Consider the following 18,829-nt stretch of genomic DNA (forward strand, 5'->3'; position numbering starts at 1 on the left):
ATCTGACAACAGGTGGATAGATAAAGCAGTTGTCTCCCTAAGATGTACAGATCTATGTCCCTTGTGCTTAAGGGAGAAATGAGAGATATTCCAATGGAAATGGAAAAGGTGAGAAAGTGATAGTGATAGTTTTCAATTTTTTCGGAACTTTGAGTCATTTTTCATATTATACTTTTTGTCACTTATCAGTGGACTTCCTTGCTAACTTTCTTCCACCTTCCCTCTCCCGGCCATTAGTTTGGCCTGATATTGTTTTAGCACACTTAACTCTGGCTTCTACTCTTGTACCAATCTTCACTGTGCCTTTTAATTGTTTATTTGTAAACTTTACATCAAGCCTAATGCTGTATAGTGGTTGGTGTCCTCTCTTGCACTCACGCTGTTTACTTGAACTAAATCAAGTAATACTTATTTTGTTTTTAGATTAGAAAGTGACTGATTTAGGGTTAGATACATTTGCCAATTATCGTTTTCTGGATTCCAGTCTATTGTGGAATAAGTAAAATTAGGTAATCTATTGTTACTGCCGGGTTTATCTTGTGTACTTTCTGTCCCCCCTCCACAGTTCGGTCTATATTTAACATGATCGTGTAAGGATAGCATTATATTGAAACCATCATTAGACCCTGCACATGCTGAGCAAGCAGTGTTCAAGGTAACAATGTTTATTTGCGGCTACCACTAAAAAGTATATTTTATGTTTTCAAAAAATTCTCCCTGATTAGCCCTCTGTCTATCTCTTTTTTTTTGTTGATCTCATCTAACCATTTAATGCTCAATGGCGACTTGTGTTTAAAGTATACTTGTAGCTAATCAGACATTTGAATGCACATCATCTGTCACTATATATGTATAACTATTTTTGATTAGATTCCTTGAAGTGTGGAAACAGGCCCTTTGACCCAACAAGTCCCCACCGCCCCTTGAAGCATCACATCCAGACCCATCCCCCTGTAACCCACACAACCCTGAACACTATGAGCAATTTAGCGTGGCCGATCCCCCTAGCCTGCACGTCCTTAGACTGTGGGAGGAAACCGGAACACCCGGAGGAAACCCACACAGACACCGGGAGAGTGTGCAAACTCTGCACAGACAGTTACCTGAGGCTGAAATCGAACCTGGGGCCCTGGTGCTGCGAGGCTGCAGTGCTAACACTGAGCCACCGTGTCGCCCACAAATTTAATTACAGGTGACCCTAGTATCAGAAGACTGTGTTTCTGTGCTGTATTAAGCATTTGAGTATTCTACTTTTTTATTCATTCAGTTGGTCAGTCAGTCAGTCGATCAAACTGGGCATTGCTAACTAGACTAGCCTTTACTGGTCATCCCTGATGAATGTATTAGTGAGCTGCTTTTTTGTTTTTGAAGCACTGCAGTCAGTTACATCTTTTCTAACCACCCAAACTAATGAAGTAACCAAGTTATTTTCCAGCAAATAACTACTTATATTGCGAAGGCAAGACACATTTTATCAAGGCTTTAGTCTTGCTCTAGTTAGCATAATATGCAAGAATACCAGTTTAAGGAGAAAATCAATATTTTTACTGGTTGACAAGTGGACTGTGATTTGAAGATATCAGACCTTCCCTACAAGGTTTCTGCTGCAAACCTATCTGACTTTGGTGAATGCACTAGTTAATGAAGAATGACAGGTAACTGCAAACCTTTGTTTAAATTTAAAGTCAGGGCAGAAAGTAAGTGCCTTTCACCTGTTTTGTTGAGTTGAAACAGTGTGCAAAATATAGGGCATGTATTAACATGTAGCTTCCAGCACACACGAGTGTGCCACACTGAGCTCAATTGACTTTCTAAAATTCGTTGTCAGCGCAGTTCTTTGCTCACTTCGCTTTGTACAACAAATGTCCAGTTATGGAATGACATTCAATACTGCAAGTTTTATTGCATTATTTAAAAGCATGGGTTGATTGGTTATAATCGTTGCCTTGCTTGTTGTGAAGAGCTGAAGGGATATTCTGTTTAAATATAATTTTTGTCTTTCCAATGTATAATGTACATACTTGGCATCACACTGGCAATTAAATTCATGTATTATAGATAGAACATAGAACATAGAACAGTACAGCACAGAACAGGCCCTTCAGCCCACAATGTTGTGCCGACCATTGATCCTCATGTATGCACCCTCAAATTTCTGTGACCATATGCATGTCCAGCAGTCTCTTAAATGACCCCAATGACCTTGCTTCCACAACTGCTGCTGGCAACGCATTCCATGCTCTCACAACTCTCTATGTAAAGAACCCGCCTCTGACATCCCCTCTATACTTTCCACCAACCAGCTTAAAACTGTGACCCCTCGTGCTAGCCATTTCTGCCCTGGGAAATAGTCTCTGGCTATCAACTCTGTCTATGCCTCTCATTATCTTGTATACCTCAATTAGGACCCCTCTCCTCCTCCTTTTCTCCATTGAAAAGAGACCGAGCTCAGTCAACCTCTCTTCATAAGATAAGCCCTCCAGTCCAGGCAGCGTCCCGGTAAGCCTCCTCTGAACCCTCTCCAAAGCATCCACATCTTTCCTATAATAGGGCGACCAGAACTGGACGCAGTATTCCAAGTGCGGTCTAACCAAAGCTTTATAGAGCTGCAACAAGATCTCACGACTCTTAAACTCAATCCCCCTGTTAATGAAAGCCAAAACGCCATATGCTTTCTTAACAACCCTGTCCACTTGGGTGGCCATTTTAAGGGATCTATGTATCTGCACACCAAGATCCCTCTGTTCCTCCACACTGCCAAGAATCCTATCCTTAATCCTGTACTCAGCTTTCAAATTCGACCTTCCAAAATGCATCACCTTGCATTTATCCAGGTTGAACTCCATCTGCCACCTCTCAGCCCATCTCTGCATCCTGTCAATGTCCCGCTGCAGCCTACAACAGCCCTCTATACTATCAACGACACCTCCGACCTTTGTGTCATCTGCAAACTTGCTGACCCATCCTTCAATCCCCTCATCCAAGTCATTAATAAAAATTACAAACAGTAGAGGCCCAAGGACAGAGCCCTGTGGAACATCACTCACCACTGACTTCCAGGCAGAATATTTTCCTTCTACTACCACTCGCTGTCTTCTGTTGGCCAGCCAATTCTGTATCCAGACAGCTAAGTTCCCCTGTATCCCATTCCTCCTGACCTTCTGAATGAGCCTACCATGGGGAACCTTATCAAATGCCTTACTGAAGCCCATATACACCACATCCACAGCTCGACCCTCAGCAATTTTTCTAGTCACATCCTCAAAAAACTCTAAGGTTTGTGAGGCATGACCTACCCCTCACAAAGCCGTGTTGACTGTACTTGATCAAGCCATGCTCCTCCAGATGGTCATAAATCCTATCCCTCAGAATCCTTTCTAACACCTTGCAGACGACAGACGTGAGACTTACTGGTCTGTAATTGCCGGGGATTTCCCTATTTCCTTTCTTGAAGATAGGAATTACATTTGCCTCTCTCCAGTCCTCAGGTACGACTCCAGTGGAGAGCGAGGATGCAAAGATCTTCACAAGTGGAGAAGCAATTTCATTTCTCGCTTCCCAAAGCAGCCGAGGACAAATCTGGTCCGGGCCTGGCGACTTGTCGATCTTAATGTTTGACAAAATTTTCAGCACATCAGCTTCCTCTATCTCTATCCATTCCAGCATGCACACCTGCTCTTCAAAGGTTTCATTCACTACAAAGTTCGTTTCTTTCGTAAAGACAGAAGCAAAAAACTCATTAAGGGCTTCCCCTACCTCCTCAGACTCCACACACAAGTTCCCTATGCTATCCCTGATCGGCCCTACTCTTTCTTTGACCATTCTCTTATTCCTCACATAAGTGTAAAATGCCTTTGTGTTTTCCCTGATTCCTTCTGCCAAGCCTTTCTCGTGCCCCCTCCTGGCTCTCCTCAGACCTTTTTTGAGCTCCTTCCTTGCCTGCGAGTAATCCTCTCTAGCTGAACTTGACCCTAGCTTCCTCCACCTTATGTAAGCTACCTTCTTCCTTTTCACAAGAAGCTCCACCGCTCTTGTCATCCAAGGTTCCTTTATCTTACCCCTTCTTGCCTGTCTCAGAGGGACATATTTACTCATCACTCGCAACAACTGTTCCTTAAACAGTCTCCACATGTCTATAGTGCCCTCAACATGGAACAATTGCTCCCAGTCTGTGCTTCCTAACTCGTGTCTAATCGCGTCATAGCTTCCTCTTCCCCAATTAAATATCCTCCCATTTTGCCTAATCCTCTCCTTCTCCATAGCTATGTAGAATGTGAGGCAGTTATGGTCACTATCACCAAAATGCTCACCCACCACAAGATCTGATACCTGCCCCGGCTCGTTTCCGAGCACCAAGTCTAGAATGGCCTCTCCCCTCGTCGGCCTGTCAACGTACTGCGTTAGGAAACCCTCCTGAACACACCTTACAAATACAGCTCCATTCAAATCTTCTGCTTGAAGCAGGTTCCAATCAATATTAGGAAAGTTAAAGTCACCCATTACAACAACCCTACTGCGACCACACTTTTCCAAAATCTGTCAACCTATGCTTTCTTCAATCTCCCTGCTGCTATTGGGGGGCCTGTAGTAAACCCCTAATGAGGTGACTGCTCCCTTGCTGTTCCTAATTTCCACCCATACTGACTCAGTAGGCAGATCTTCCTCGACAATGGAAGCTTCTGTAGCTGTGATACCCTCTCTGATTTAGTAGTGCTACACCCCCTCCTCTTTCCCCCCTCCCTATTCTTTTTAAATGTTCTAAACCCTGGAACATCCAGCAACCATTCCTGCCCATGAGAAACCCATGTCTCTGTTATGGCGACAACATCATAGCACCAGGTACTGATTCATGCTCTAAGTTCGTCACTTTTATTCCTGATACTCCTTGCGTTAAAGCAAACACACTTTAACTGATCCCTTGGTTCCTTCCCAGGAAAATCCTTCCCACTAGCTGGTCTACCTCTTGCTACTGCCTCACCTGCATCAACTCTCACCTCCGGTATACAGCTCAGGTTCCCACCCCCGTGCCATACTAGTTTAAACCTTCTCGAACTACTCGAGCAAACCTTCCACCCAGGACATTGGTCCCCTTCCAGTTCAGATGCAACCTGTCCTTCTTGTACAGGTCCCACCTTCCCCAGAAGGCATCCCAATTATCTACATATCTGAAGCCCTCCCTCCTACACCAGCTGCGTAGCCACGTGTTCAGCTGCGCCCGCTCCCTGTTCCTCGCCTCGCGATCTCGTGGCACCGGTAGTAAACCAGAGAACACTACTCTGTTCGCCCTGCTCTGCAGCTTCCATCCTAACTCCCTGAAATCACTTTTTATATCCTCAATCCTACTTCTGTCTATATCATTTGTGCTAATATGTAACACGATTTCTGGCTGTTCGCCCTCCCCTTTTAGAACCTTATACACCCGATCGGAGACGTCCCGTACCCTGGCACCAGGGAGGCAACATACCTTCCAGGAATCCCGATCCTGACCACAAAATCTCCTGTCAATTCCCCTAACTATCGAGTCCCCTACCACGAGTACTTTTCTATTCTGCCCCCTTCCCTTCTTTGCCACAGTGTCAGGCTCAGTGCCAGAGGACTGACTACTATGGCTTTCCTCTGGTATGTTATTCATTTGATGGTACATTATTTTGGCTTGATGACAGCATCCTATTAGTGGCATATACCACTTGTGTTGTGTAGCAGTACCATGAGATGGCAAGCTTTTCCAGTTGCACATAGCTTTGAGATATCTTACACTTTGGGTAATCTGAGTTAGGCTAAGCACCTTTCGGATGGTGCCTTACAGCCATTTATTAGTTTGCAAGATATACAGTGAGAAAAGATCTGATCAGTGTATCATTATCCTATAGGATGGCATTGATGAGCCCTATTTCAGCAATGAGGCCAATTTTAGTTCTGAGGTAATGAGTGGGTAGTAGGTTTGCAGTAAACAGTAGTAGAAAAGGCCTGCTAATCTACATCCCAGAGCCCGAATGGAAATAACCTTGGAAATATTGGATGCACTGCAGTCACTTTCCAAACCTTCAGAGTGTAGAGCAATTCTGATAGGTTGGAAGATGCAATGTAACCCCACTATTTTAAAAAAAATGAGGCAGAAAATGAAATGGAATTACAGATCAGTTAGCTTAACATTAGTAATAGGAAATATGCTAGAGTCTATTATAATAAAGATGTGCTAAGAGAACATTTGAAAAGCATTAACTGAACTAGATGATGTCAGCATCTGTTTATGAAAGGGATGTCACACACGAACTAATTTGCTGGCGTTTTTTGAGAATGTAACATCTCGAGTAGATAAGCGAGTACCAGTGGTAAGGTGCACTTAGATTTCAGGAAGGCTTTTTATAAGAGATAAGTGGGCAAAATTTTAAAGCACAGAAGATGGGGGCGAACATATTGGCATGGAATGAGAATTGGTTGACAGACCAGAAACAGAGTATGGGAATAAATGGGCCCTTTTCTGAGTTGCAGACAGTACCCCAGGGATCAGTGCTTGAGCCTGAGCTGTTCATAATTATGTATGAATGTCTTCCATGAGGGAATCAAATGCGTTATTTCCAAGTTGGCTAATGACACAAACCCAAGAAGGATTTTGAATTGCCAGGAGGATGCAAAGAAGTTCTTGGGGTGGGGGTGGGGTCTCAGCAAGCTGAGTGTGTGGGTAGATATATGGCAAATGCAGTGTAGAGTGGATAACTGTGAAGAGCAGAGTATTATTTAAGCGATGATATATTGAGAAATGTGGATCAACAGACATATTTGCGTGTCCTTGTATGACAGTCAGTGAAAGTACGGGACAGTGTAGGGGAGGGGCTTAGATTAGTTCACAGGTCGGTGCAACATCGAGGGCCGAAGGGCCTGTTCTTTGCTGTATTGTTCTATGTTCTGTGTACACAGGAGGCGCAACCAACAATTAGGAATGTAGATAGCAGGGATTTCTAATTCACAGTTCAGGGGTATTCTGACAAATCTCTGGATCAGGTAGGAATTGAACCTGTGCTTTTTGCCGCTGTCACAAGGCAAATGGTATGTTGATCTTCATTGCAGAAGAATTTGAGTTCAGAAGTAGGGATGTCTTACTTTTGTTATACAGGGCCTTGTTGAGACCACACCTTGAATATTTTGTTTAGGTTTCAACTGTGCGTAGAGCTAGTGATGTACAGACCCTTCAGTCCAACTTGTCCATGTCGACCAGATACCCTAAATCAATCTAGTCCCATTTGCCAGCATTTGGCCCGTACCCCTCTAATCCCTTCCTAATCACATACCCATCCTGATGCCATTTAAATGTTGTAATTATACCAGGTTTTACCACTTCTGGCAGCTCATTCCATACCCCTATCAGCCTTTCTGTGAAAAAGGTGCCCCTCAGGTACCTTTTTAAATCCTTTACCTCTCACCTTAAACCTATGCCGTCTAATTTTGAACTCCTATTCTGGGGAAAAGACCGAGACCGATCACCCTATCTATGACCTTCATGACCTTATCAGCCTGTATAAGGTCACCCCCCCCCCCCCCCCCCCCCTCAGCATCCAATGCTCCAGTGAAAATAGCCCCAGCATATTCAGCATCTCCCTATAGTTCAAACCCTCCGATCCTGGCAACATTCTTTGTGAATCTTTTCTGAACCCTTTTCAAGTGTAACAACATCTTTCCTATGGCAGGGCGATCAGAATTGATTGCAACATTCTAAGTGTTTGGTGGTGGATGTTAAAGCTGGATTTGAGTCTTCTCAATGCTGTTGATCATTCATTTCGTATGTGAAAATCAGAGAAGAGGTTCAGCTGATAATCTCCTCAAATACAGTATAGATATTAGTTTTTTTCCCACTATATTGGTATTCTTGTGAACTGTCCTGATCAGAGTGGGACTGGAAAAAATGAGTTGCCTTGATTTTGACTTTTCCAAATAGAAACCAGAACTAACGCCTAACAAACTTTGGCATATGTAGTACTGTTAGTTTTTTTCTGTAACTAATTCGTTAAAGTAGGCTTCCAATTACTTTGTGTGGTCCTGTTAAAAGAATAATTTATATTAAGTTATTGCTGTAAATTTAGACTTAGAAAGTCACAAGATGTGTGGATTTCCTTCCCATTTTTAGTTTATTAGCAAGTTTAGAGTTACTTGGTTTACAGTTTAGGTAATGCACTCTTCTGTACCCCATGACTTTTTAAATTAGGACAAAATATGCAATAGGTTTATTAAATAACAGATAAGCAGGTGTCATTTTTTTCAGGATTTCGCACTTATCTGACGTAAAATAGCAAAGAACATGACCACAGCTTTATATTTTATGGTACTACAAATATAATAAAATGTTTCAAGTGCTTCACAAGAGCAAAATTTGACCCCAGGCTACCAAGATATTAAGGCAAGTCACAAAAAGCATGGTTGAAGAAGTAGTTTTAAAGGAACATCCTGAAAGATGTGGCAGATAGACTTTGTGAGCTTCACACTTATTAAGCCTAAATATTTTTTTTGAAAGAAGTCTTTTCTAAAGAAAATATTGTGTACAAAGATTTCGTTTTAAGTATTGGTCATGCCCTATTAGGAACATGAGGTTGTTAATAAAAGGAAATTATAAAAAATGAATATTACAAATATTAATTTACAAAAAATGTTTCAATCAAATTTCTTCGTTCTGTTGTTCTGGCCTGAGGAATATGTGATAAATGTTTACCTCTTTATACTTTGTGTCTTAATTCTTTCACTACAGTGACCCAGTAATCTCTGTGTTTAGATAAGTGAATGCATTGAAATACAAATACAAATACCAAGTAGTTGATTCTCGTTATCATAATGAGAAACAGGTTTAGTATAAATTTTTTTGAATGAAATGAAAAGTTCATCTTCAAACTTAAAAAGAAAATTTTTACTTCTAACCACTAGACCTTTGATTAGCCTTGCTTTAAAAATGTGGTTTGATCAGCTGAATTCATTGCTGTTCCAAAATGTGACTGGATTTCAGCAAAATTGACTGAAATAGCTTTTTCGTATTAAGTTGTTGAAGTGGTGCTTCTCCATATAAGTATAAATTAAATAGTACTACGATTGTTATCTTGTCAGTTCTGTGATATGTTGTACATGAAGCTGTTTGCCTTGGATTATTTTTGGGTTCAGATTTCATTCTGTGGAGTAGCCTCACTTTCTAAGGATCAGCACATTCTTTTATTCCGGGCTATATGATCTGTTGCCCAGAGATGGCATGGCCTCCCAATCTTTCTCTGTCCACTACTACCAAGTCTTGGAAGACAGTATCCTAACTCTGCCTTAAAAATATTCAAAGACGCTGCTTACCCACTGCCTTTTGAGGAACAGCATTCCAAAGACTCGAGTCTTTGTGGTGGTGGGGAGATAGTGGGGGATGAGGGAGAAAATCCCTCCTCTCTGACTTAAATGGGCCATCCCTTTTTTATTTTTAAAGTGATTCTTAGTTCTAGAATCTCCCACAAGATGAAGCATTCTTTCCATATATACCCTATCACGACCTCTTGGAATTAAATGTTTCAGCCAAGTTGTCTGTTGTACATTTGAGCTCCAAAGATCATTAGGAATAGGAATAGACTGCTCAGCCCCTCAACCCTGCTGCACCATTCGTTTGGATCATGGCTGATTTGACATTGCTCATGTCCGCTTTCCTGCGTTTTTTTTTTCCATAAATTTTGATTCTCCCACTGATCAAGAATCCGCCTGTCTTAGCCTTAAATGTACACAAGACTCTGCTCAAACAGTTAGCAATGAATTCCAAAGACTGTTAATCCTGAGTGAAGAAATCCTCCTCATCTCAGTCTTAAATTGGCACCCCTTTATGCCCCCGGTCCTAAACTCAACTGTGAAAGGAAATATCCTCTCCGAATTTGCCCTGTTTAAAACTATTAAGGATTCTATATGTTTCAATGCGATGACCTCTCCTTTTAAACTCCCAGTGAATAGAGTCCCAACCAATGTAACATTTGCTCAGGAGACAATCCTATGTACCTCAGATCATTCTAGTGGACTTCCCTGACCCGCCTCCAGTGAGGATTTCTCCCCTTAAATAAGGGGACCAAAACTCCACTACTGCAGATGTCATCTCACTAGCACCTTTGTACAGTTGCAATAAGACTTGCCTACGCTTGTACATTTAAACCCCTTGAAGTAAGGGTCACCATTTCATTAGATTTCCTGATCCTACTGCTGCTGTGTTTCATACACAAGGATCCCTAAGTCCCTTTTAATTTGCAACTTACTGCGGTTTTTCGCAATTTAAATAATACGCTATTCTTTTGCTCTTCCTTCCAACGTGAACAACTTCATGTTTTACTGCATTAGAGTCCATCGGCCAACTTTCTGCCCACTTTCTTAACCTATCGATATTTCCTTTTAAACTGATGCATCCCTCTTGTGACCTGCCTTTCCACCACTTTTTGTCATCTGAACGTTTGGCTATAGTGCATTTGCCTCTTTCCTCCAAGTCAATAACATAAGTTGTAAACAGTTGCGGTCTCAGCACTGATCCCTGTGGAACTCCATTGCTTCTGCATTGCCAATCTGAAAAGAATCCCTTATGCCCATTTGCTGTTTCCTACACACTAGCCAATTCTCTATCCACACCAGTATTCTACCTCCAACACCCTGGGCTGTTAGTTCAAGATTAAAGTCAGCCATAATTATTGTTCCATTCTTTTTATATGCTGTGTTATTTGTTGACTTACTTAAACCCTTTCCTACAGTGTGACTACTATTTGGGGGTCAGGACACTCCTGCTAGTGTCTTCTTTCCTTTGCTGTTATTTATCTCTGCCCAAATGGGCTCAACATGATTCAAGCCTAGATCATCTCTCACAACTGTTCTCACAGTGCTCTCCTCCTGTCCTGAATGTTACATTCCCAATTCTGATCTCCACATAACCACGTCTCTATAATGGCTACAAATCTAGTCTTCCACCCTTTCCTTACAAGATGTCCTTCAAATTTCCAGATGTTAATGTAAAAGTAAGGCAAAGAACTGTAAATGCTGTAGATTTGAAAGAATCAAAAACAGAATGTTGCATTTCATTAGCACAATCGTGGCAGCATTTGTGTAGTGAAAAACAGAGCTTATGTTTTGGGTCCAATAACCGTTCATCAGAATAGAAGGTAGAGGTCCTCTGCCAGCCTGTTTCTACCCCAAACAATGTTCCCTCGTATCCATGGTGAAACTAGACATCATGGATCAAACCTCAGACAGTGGGAGCCTCCTTTAGCAAGGGCAGACATTAATGATGAACTTCAAAATTGCTTCCAGTTTGTCAGACCAGCCTCTGTTTCTTGGATGAGTGGAGTGATTGATAACAAGGACCTGAAACCTGACACCATGCTCATGGTTTAAAACGTAGTGATGTTTCCTGTTCTTCCTGTGAGACAGAATTATTAACAATGCATGCGCTGATCTCAAATCCATGGGAAATTATCTCTAACAATGTGTCTGCAAATCCAGTGGCAGGACACATGCTGCCATATCAGTGTCTTCTTTCAGGCTGACATCTCCAGCAAAGAAGCACTGGTTATTAACAATCACAGTTACATTGGGTGGGACATTTTCATCTCTCTCCAGATACAAGACTCCCAAAGCAAGCATCACTTCAAAGTCTATCAAGCCAAGTGATTACTAGGAAGGCAGAGAAAACATTTCAAGGACATCCTCAAAGCCCTCCTGGAAAAAAAAAGTAGTATTTGTACTGACTTATGAGAACTGTTTATTCAAGGTTGCCACAAACTGGAGAAGTTGCATTTATGAAGGTGCCAGTCATCTGGAGCGTATCAGCAAACCAGCTCTTCAACCAACACCTGCCCCACTTATGACTAGGTGTGCAGATCCAGCATTGTACTGTTTAATCATCTCAGGACCTGCCACTCCAAAGTGGATAAAAATTATCCTCAGTCTTGAAGGAATGCTTAAGATATCCTCTGCACAACTGAATGTCTTGCCTACCTTAGTGTCATCAGCAACCGTGCTTTTGGTCCCTTTGTTAAGGTCATGTATATAAATTGTAAAATGTTGAGGCTGCAGCACTGATCCTAATGGCACTCCATTCATTACACATTGCCAATCAGAAGACTGACTTATTTATATCTACCTTTGTTTCCGGTTACCTAGCCAATCTTCAATCCATGCCTTCCCAACACTAACTTTTCACAATAACCTTTTGTGGCCCCTTGTGTTTCCAGAAAGCATTAATAAGTACAATTTATCCATAGCACATGTTACTTCACAGAATTCAAATAAAGTGGCTAAATTTGATTTTCATTTTACAAACCATGTTGACTTCGCCTAATTACTATGACCCCCCCCCACTGTCTATCCATGTAAGTAAAGTTCTTGTCTCTGTTGTCATTCTAATGTATCTCTTCTGCATTGTTTCCCGTATCCTTTGTACTTTATGCCTCTAGTATAAAGCCCGGGATCCTACTTTTGTTTTAAGCCATTCTTATCAGCTTGAGTTGTTACGTTCAAAAATTTCTGTTCATGGATCCCTGGCTCTTTCCTTTCTCCCTTTCTAAAACTGCACACTTTATTTTGTTATTATCGCATGTTCACATACTTCTTTCAAAATGCATCACTTCGTACCTTGACTGGCAATAATGGGCTTCCTGTAGTAATTGGAACATAGACTTCAAAATTACAGTTCCAGATATTTCATTTTGTTATATTGTGGTTGGGTCCTATATGACCTTGCACAGCATTATGACATCAACATATCTTCAGTTGATTCTGCAAGTTAACATGCAGTAAGTAGGTGTTTACAGTGCTGAATGATGAATAATTAGCGAATAATAGTTAGCTTGGAGTTTGTTCAAATATTGTTATACAGCTTTCTAATTTGGAAGATGCTGTAACTGAGCAAAGTTACCATCGAACGTTGTTTTTAATATAGTCATATAAACAATCCAAACCTAATCTTATTACTTAACTCATGATGCAACTTGTTTTGCAGACAAGTGCTTTCAACTTCCTTGGTTGAGCCCTTCAAGTGAGGGCTGTTGTGACTACACTGCCACTAGGACAGCCTTTCTGATGTGAGTAATAGGATATAAAACGAAAATTCTTAAAAATTATAATTGATTAGGATCATGAAATTAACAGAATATGAATTAAAAGTTATGAATTTGAGGGTATGGAAATAGCGTTAAAATATGTTGTGTAGCCAAGAACAGTATTTTCTTTCCAAGCGATTTCATGAGCCAAACTTTTTTTTCCACAATGCTGATGTACGAGATTCAAAACAATTTCCACATGTTTTTCTGAACATGAGTAAGGGAAGTTTAATTCTATTGCTTTTGTTTCTGTGATTTTTAATATGAATGTGCACATTTGCGGAAAATCCAATATTTAGTTCTGTCTCTAGATTACCTTAATCTGTTTATAAGCAGGTATTATTTAAATATCAGCAAATGTCAGAGGTGTATGATTAGCTGAACCTGTATTAGAATTATTCTAGAAAATTAACGTGGGTTTTACAAGTTGAATATCAACTTTTGGACAGATTGAGGAGAATTTTGACTTTGTTGTAAAATAGGTGGTTTTACATTACTGTAAATCCAGCCTGTTTTACATGTCATGGTTTAGTTTTAGGAAAGGAAATTTTTTTTATTGCACACCAGAATTCGTATGCTTAAAGTTCCAGAGCTCAATTGCTTACATAGTATAAGAAACAAATTTCATTTCAAGGAAAAAAAAATCAAATGATCTGGAGCTTCTGTTGGAAATTCTCATGTGTGCAACTGGTCTCCTTTTAAGTTATAGAGTACACGAGTGGAGTTTCAGTCAGGACACATAGAGAAGCTCCAATAAACGTGAATGGATGCATTTTCCATGACACAGCCTCTACCAATCCGAGACCACTAGCCAACCGATCAGAGCTCCCCTCATACAGTAAAAAATTTGGTTTTCCCTTTTGCAGCAATTCTTGAGTTCTGTACTACCGCACTTAACTGCATTATGTGACACCAGATTAGGTTGGCATGGGACTCCCTAAGGAGGCTTAATAAACCAGAACTTTTTATAGCATTCAGATTGTTAAATGGTCGGTATGCCAGAACTTTTAAATCCTAGATTTGTTTATTTATCTGGAATTTTATCGTGACTGTATCTGAACTCTGACTCCGCATCATTTTGTCCAGTCCTACAGATTACCAGCCGCTGTAGATGTTAGTCTATCCCTACGTCATGACAGTTCACATTATTAGTTCATTGATAGTCCACCTGTCAGTTTGTTTGTCAGTATATTGGTGGGCTATAGGCAATGTTCAGTATTTTCCAGCACATTTGTAAATTTTAAAATACTGAACATTAATCCTCTCGAACAAATGAATGGATGTGAGCATTTTGTTTAGTTCAGAGGTCATTTAAAGTTCAGAAAAACCACCAGTGTTTATTGATATGATGCAACATGCTGCTATGCGTGACTATCCAATAAGGAATTACCAGCAGTTAGGTATGATTTAGTTGAATGCAATTTAAAATATTTTTAATAAACTTGAAGTACTGCAGTCAAATGGCCAATTGTGCAAAATAGATCTCGTTGGATTTTGATTTGGGTCAAAACAATGAAGAAATTTCATATTTGTGCAACATTGCTATCTCAGACTTGTCTTTTTTTGGTTGTATTTATTCATCGGTTGTAAGCCTTGATGACAAGGCCAGCACTTATTGCCCATTCCTAAATATCCTTGAAAACAGCCACCTTCTTGAGAACTGAGGGTTTGCGAGACCATTTCAGAGTGTAGTTAAAAGTCAGCTGCATTAGATGTCACCAGATGAGGTTAGCACAATACAGTGACCTCCTTAAGGAACCTGAGTAAATCAGATTTTTTTGAAATATAAATCTCCTGCTTTTAATCCACCATCTGAACATAATGGTTCCTTGCTTGATAATTATGACACAGCCACTCTTCATCCTTGGATTAGTAGGAACTGCTGATACTGGAGTCTGAGATGACAAGGTGTGGAGCTGATGAACACTTCGAAGGGTCCAGTCCAAAACATCAGCTTTCCTGCTCCTCTGCTGCTGCTGCCTGGCCTGCTGTGTTCTTCCAGCTCCACACTTGTTATCTTCATCTTTGAATGCTTGGCCCAGTATCCATTATTCATACGCGATTCTTGAGGGGGAAACCTTGCCAAAAATAAATAATTGTTATAATAACAATTTAAATAAATGCAGCAGTCACTGTCTTAAATTTACTTGTTTTTGGTTTGTTGGGAATGTGTTTTGCTTTCTTTTGGTGCCGGGAGGAAAGAGAGTTGGCATTTTCAGTTCTATTTTTAAATTGAGTAAAGTAATTGAAGCATTTTCAAATGTTTTAACATGGTGTGATATGAATATACTTCCAAGTTGAAGCCAGAATTGTGAACCTTTTGACACAGGTATAACATTATATTGAAGGCAAAAGAAATAAAGGTGTGGTTAGCTTTTGGCGTCCTAGATATAATAGCAAACATTAATGGCATTTAATTTTCCATTTTTATAATGGAATTGTCATTACAAACATGCTTGTTGACAAAATGTACTAGCATAGAGTATTAAAACAACTGTCTGCATTTGTATTTGTTAAAAAATTATTCGCTTGTGGGACATGGGCATCGCTGGCTGGCTAGCATTTATTGCCTGTTCCTAGTTGCCCTTCAGAAAGTGATGGTGACCTGCCTTCTTGAACTGCTACAGTCCACATGCTGTCAGACAACTCATGAAACCATTAGACAAAAAATTCCAGGATTTTGACACAGCAACACTGAAAAAATAGGAATATTTCCAAGTCAAGATGGTGAGTGGCTTGAAGGGTAACCTGTAGTGGTCATGTTCCTGTGTATGTGCTGCCCTTGTCCTTCTAGATAGAAGGGGTTCTGGCTTGGAAGGTGCCTATCTAAGGATCTTTGGTGAATTACTGCCATGCTTCTTGTAGATAGTAGCACAGCCTGCTGTAACTGAGCGTCGATGGTGGAGAGAATGGACGTTTGTGGGTGTGGTGCCAATCAAGTGGGCTGTTTTATCCTGGATGGTGGTGTCAAGCTTCTAATGTTGTTAGAACTGCACCCATAAGGCAAATGGGGAACATTCAATGACACTCCTGACCTGTGCCTTGTAAATGATGGACCGACTTTGTAAAGTCAGGATGTGACCTACTCTTGTAGCACTGTATGTATATGGCTAGACCAGTGGAGTTCCTGTGTCAATGTTAACCCCCAGGATTTTCATAAGTGGGTTATTCACTGATGGTGATGCCATTGAATGACAAGAGGCGGAGGTTAGATTTTCTGTTATTAGTGATGGTCATTATCTGGGATTTCTGCAGCATGAATGTTGCTTCCCATTTTTCACCTGGATATTATCCAGGTCTTGTTGCATTTGAACCTGGACTGCATCAGTATCTGAGGAATTGCAAATAGTGCTGAACATTGGCAAACATTCCCGCTTCTGATCTTTTGATGGAGGGAAGGTCATTGATGAACCAGCTGAAGATGTTTTGACCTGGAACTACTATTGAGGAATTCCTGTAGAGATGTGATGGAGGTGAGATCACTGACCTGTAACAACCACAACCATCTTACCGGGTGCCCCTGATTTCTATTCATTCCAGTTTTACAAGGGTACTTTGCAACATTTAGTCAAATGTGGCCTTGGTATCAAGGGTTGTCACTCTCCCCTCATCTCTGGAATTCATCATTTTTTTTGTTTGTTTATGTTTGAACCAAGGTTGTAATAAGAACAGTGGCTTAGAGGCCCTGGTGGAACCCAAATTGGGAGTCACTGAGTAGATTTGCTAAGCTGGTGCTGCTTGAAAGCACAGTTGATGACTCCTTCCATCACTTCATTGATTTGAGAGTAGACCAATGGGGTAGTAACTGACTGGGTTGGATTAGCCCAGCTTTTTGGGTAAAGGATGTATCTGGGAATTTTCCCATATTTTCAAGTAAATGCTGGTGTTGTAGCTGGACTAGAACAGCTTGCTTAGGGGGCGCGGCAAGTTCTGGAACACAACTCTTCAGAGCTATGGCTGGAATACTATCAGGGCCCGTAGCCATTGCAGTATTCAATGCCTCCAGTTGTTTCTTGATATCGTTTTGGAGTGAATTGAATTGTTTGGAGACTGGCTTCTGTATTGCGTTAGGGTTAAGTTTAGGAGTCTCTGCAGGAGGCCAAGATGGGTCAATAACTTGGCATTTCTGACAAAGATTTTTAGCCTTATCTTTTGCACAGATGTGTTGGGCTGTTTGATCATTGAAGCTGGGTATATTTGCGAAGCTGCCTTCTCCAGCGAGTTGCTCAATTGCTCACCACATTTCATGACTAGATGTGGCAGGACTGCAGAGAATTTGATCCATTTGGGTATGGGATTTCTTAGCTCTACTTGCACTTGCTGCTTGGCATATAAGTAGTTGTCTTTGGTAGCATCACCAGGTTGATGCCTCATTTTGAGTTTCCTCTCCTGCACTCTCCATTGAACCAAAGTTGATCCCCCTGGCATGTTGGTAATGGAAGAGGAAGTCAGAGAGAATGCAAGTCATGAGGCTGCAGATTGTGTTGGAGTATGATTCTGCTGCTGTTGATGATCCACAGAATCAGACTGGATACCCAGTCTTGTGTGGCTAGGTCTGTTTGAAGTCTGTCCTGTTTGGCACAGCGATAGTGCCACACAACACAATGGATGTTCCCCGCAATGTGAAGAGAGGACTTTGCCCACACAGTCCTTGTAAAAACATTGGCCAGTCTCACTTCCGTAATGAACAGTTGCGTTTGCTGCAGACAGATTGGTGAGGATGAGGCCAAGTATATTTTTCCTTGTTGGTTCCTTTGCTACCTGCAGCAAGCACAGTCTAGCAACTGTGTCCTTTAGGACTTGACCAGCTCAATCAGTATTGCTACTGCTAAGCCACTCTTGGTGTGGACATTGAAATTCCCATCCAGGCTACATTCTGCACCCTTGCCACCCTCTGCTTCTAACAAGTGTTGTTTAACACGGAGTACTGATTCATTAGCTGAGCAAAGAGGACGATATGTGATAATCAGCAGGGATTTCTTTGTCCATGGTAAACCTGATGAGACTTTCTCTGTCTGAAGTCAATGTTGAAGACTCTGGTACCTCCCACCTGACTATCTGCCTCTGTGCTGAAACCTGTACTGACCTTCCAGAAGGACAAGACCTAGTCAGGGATGGTGACGGTAGAGAGATAATGGGAACTGCAGATGCTGGAGAATCCAAGATAACAAAGTGTAGAGCTGGATGAACGTAGCAGGCCAAGCAGCGTCTTAGTGCTGTTTGTCTGCTGTGTTCATCCAGCTCTACATTTTGTTATCTATGGTGATGGTGGAGTCTGAAATATTTTATAAGAGGTTATTCCGTGAGTATGAATGTGTCAGCCTGTTGCTAGACTAGTCTGAGAGACAGTACTCCTAATTTTGGCATTAGTCCCCAGATGTTAATGAGGAGAACTTTGCTAGTTCTTTAGCCATTGTTGCTTCCAGTGCCTAAGTCAATGCCAGGTGGATTATCTAGTTTAATTTATTTATTGAGACTTTGTAGTGACTGATACTGGCTTGCTAGGCCATTTTAGAGGGCAGTTGAGTCAAGCACATTGTTATGGATCTGGAGTCACATGTAGGCCCCACCAGTTGAGGATGACAGATTTTCTTCCCTGAAGGACATTAGTGAATTAGATGGGTTTTCCCCCCAAACAACAATGGTATCACTGTCATCATTAGATTCGTGATTCCAGATATTTATCAGATTAAAATTCGACCATCTGCCGTTGTGGGATTTGAGAACATTAGCTGTGTTTCTAGACTGATAGT

At 41.2% G+C, this 18,829-nt stretch overlaps 1 protein-coding gene across 6 annotated transcripts in view; it reads left to right on the forward strand.

Moving 5' to 3' along the window:
* osbpl2b (oxysterol binding protein-like 2b) overlaps positions 1 to 18,829 on the forward strand; it is a 145,984-nt gene that overhangs the window by 92,880 nt on the left and 34,275 nt on the right. For 3 of the 6 annotated variants that reach the window (XM_048550026.2, XM_048550024.2, XM_048550023.2), the window contains exon 2: positions 12,977 to 13,058. The exons of the other annotated variants lie outside the window; for them this stretch is intronic. The gene's annotated coding sequence lies outside the window, so the exon portion shown is untranslated. The remainder of the gene's footprint in view (positions 1 to 12,976; positions 13,059 to 18,829) is intronic. 6 annotated transcript variants of the gene reach the window in all.

Source organism: Stegostoma tigrinum, chromosome 19 (genome assembly GCF_030684315.1).
Source record: "Stegostoma tigrinum isolate sSteTig4 chromosome 19, sSteTig4.hap1, whole genome shotgun sequence".
NCBI lineage: Eukaryota > Metazoa > Chordata > Chondrichthyes > Orectolobiformes > Stegostomatidae > Stegostoma > Stegostoma tigrinum.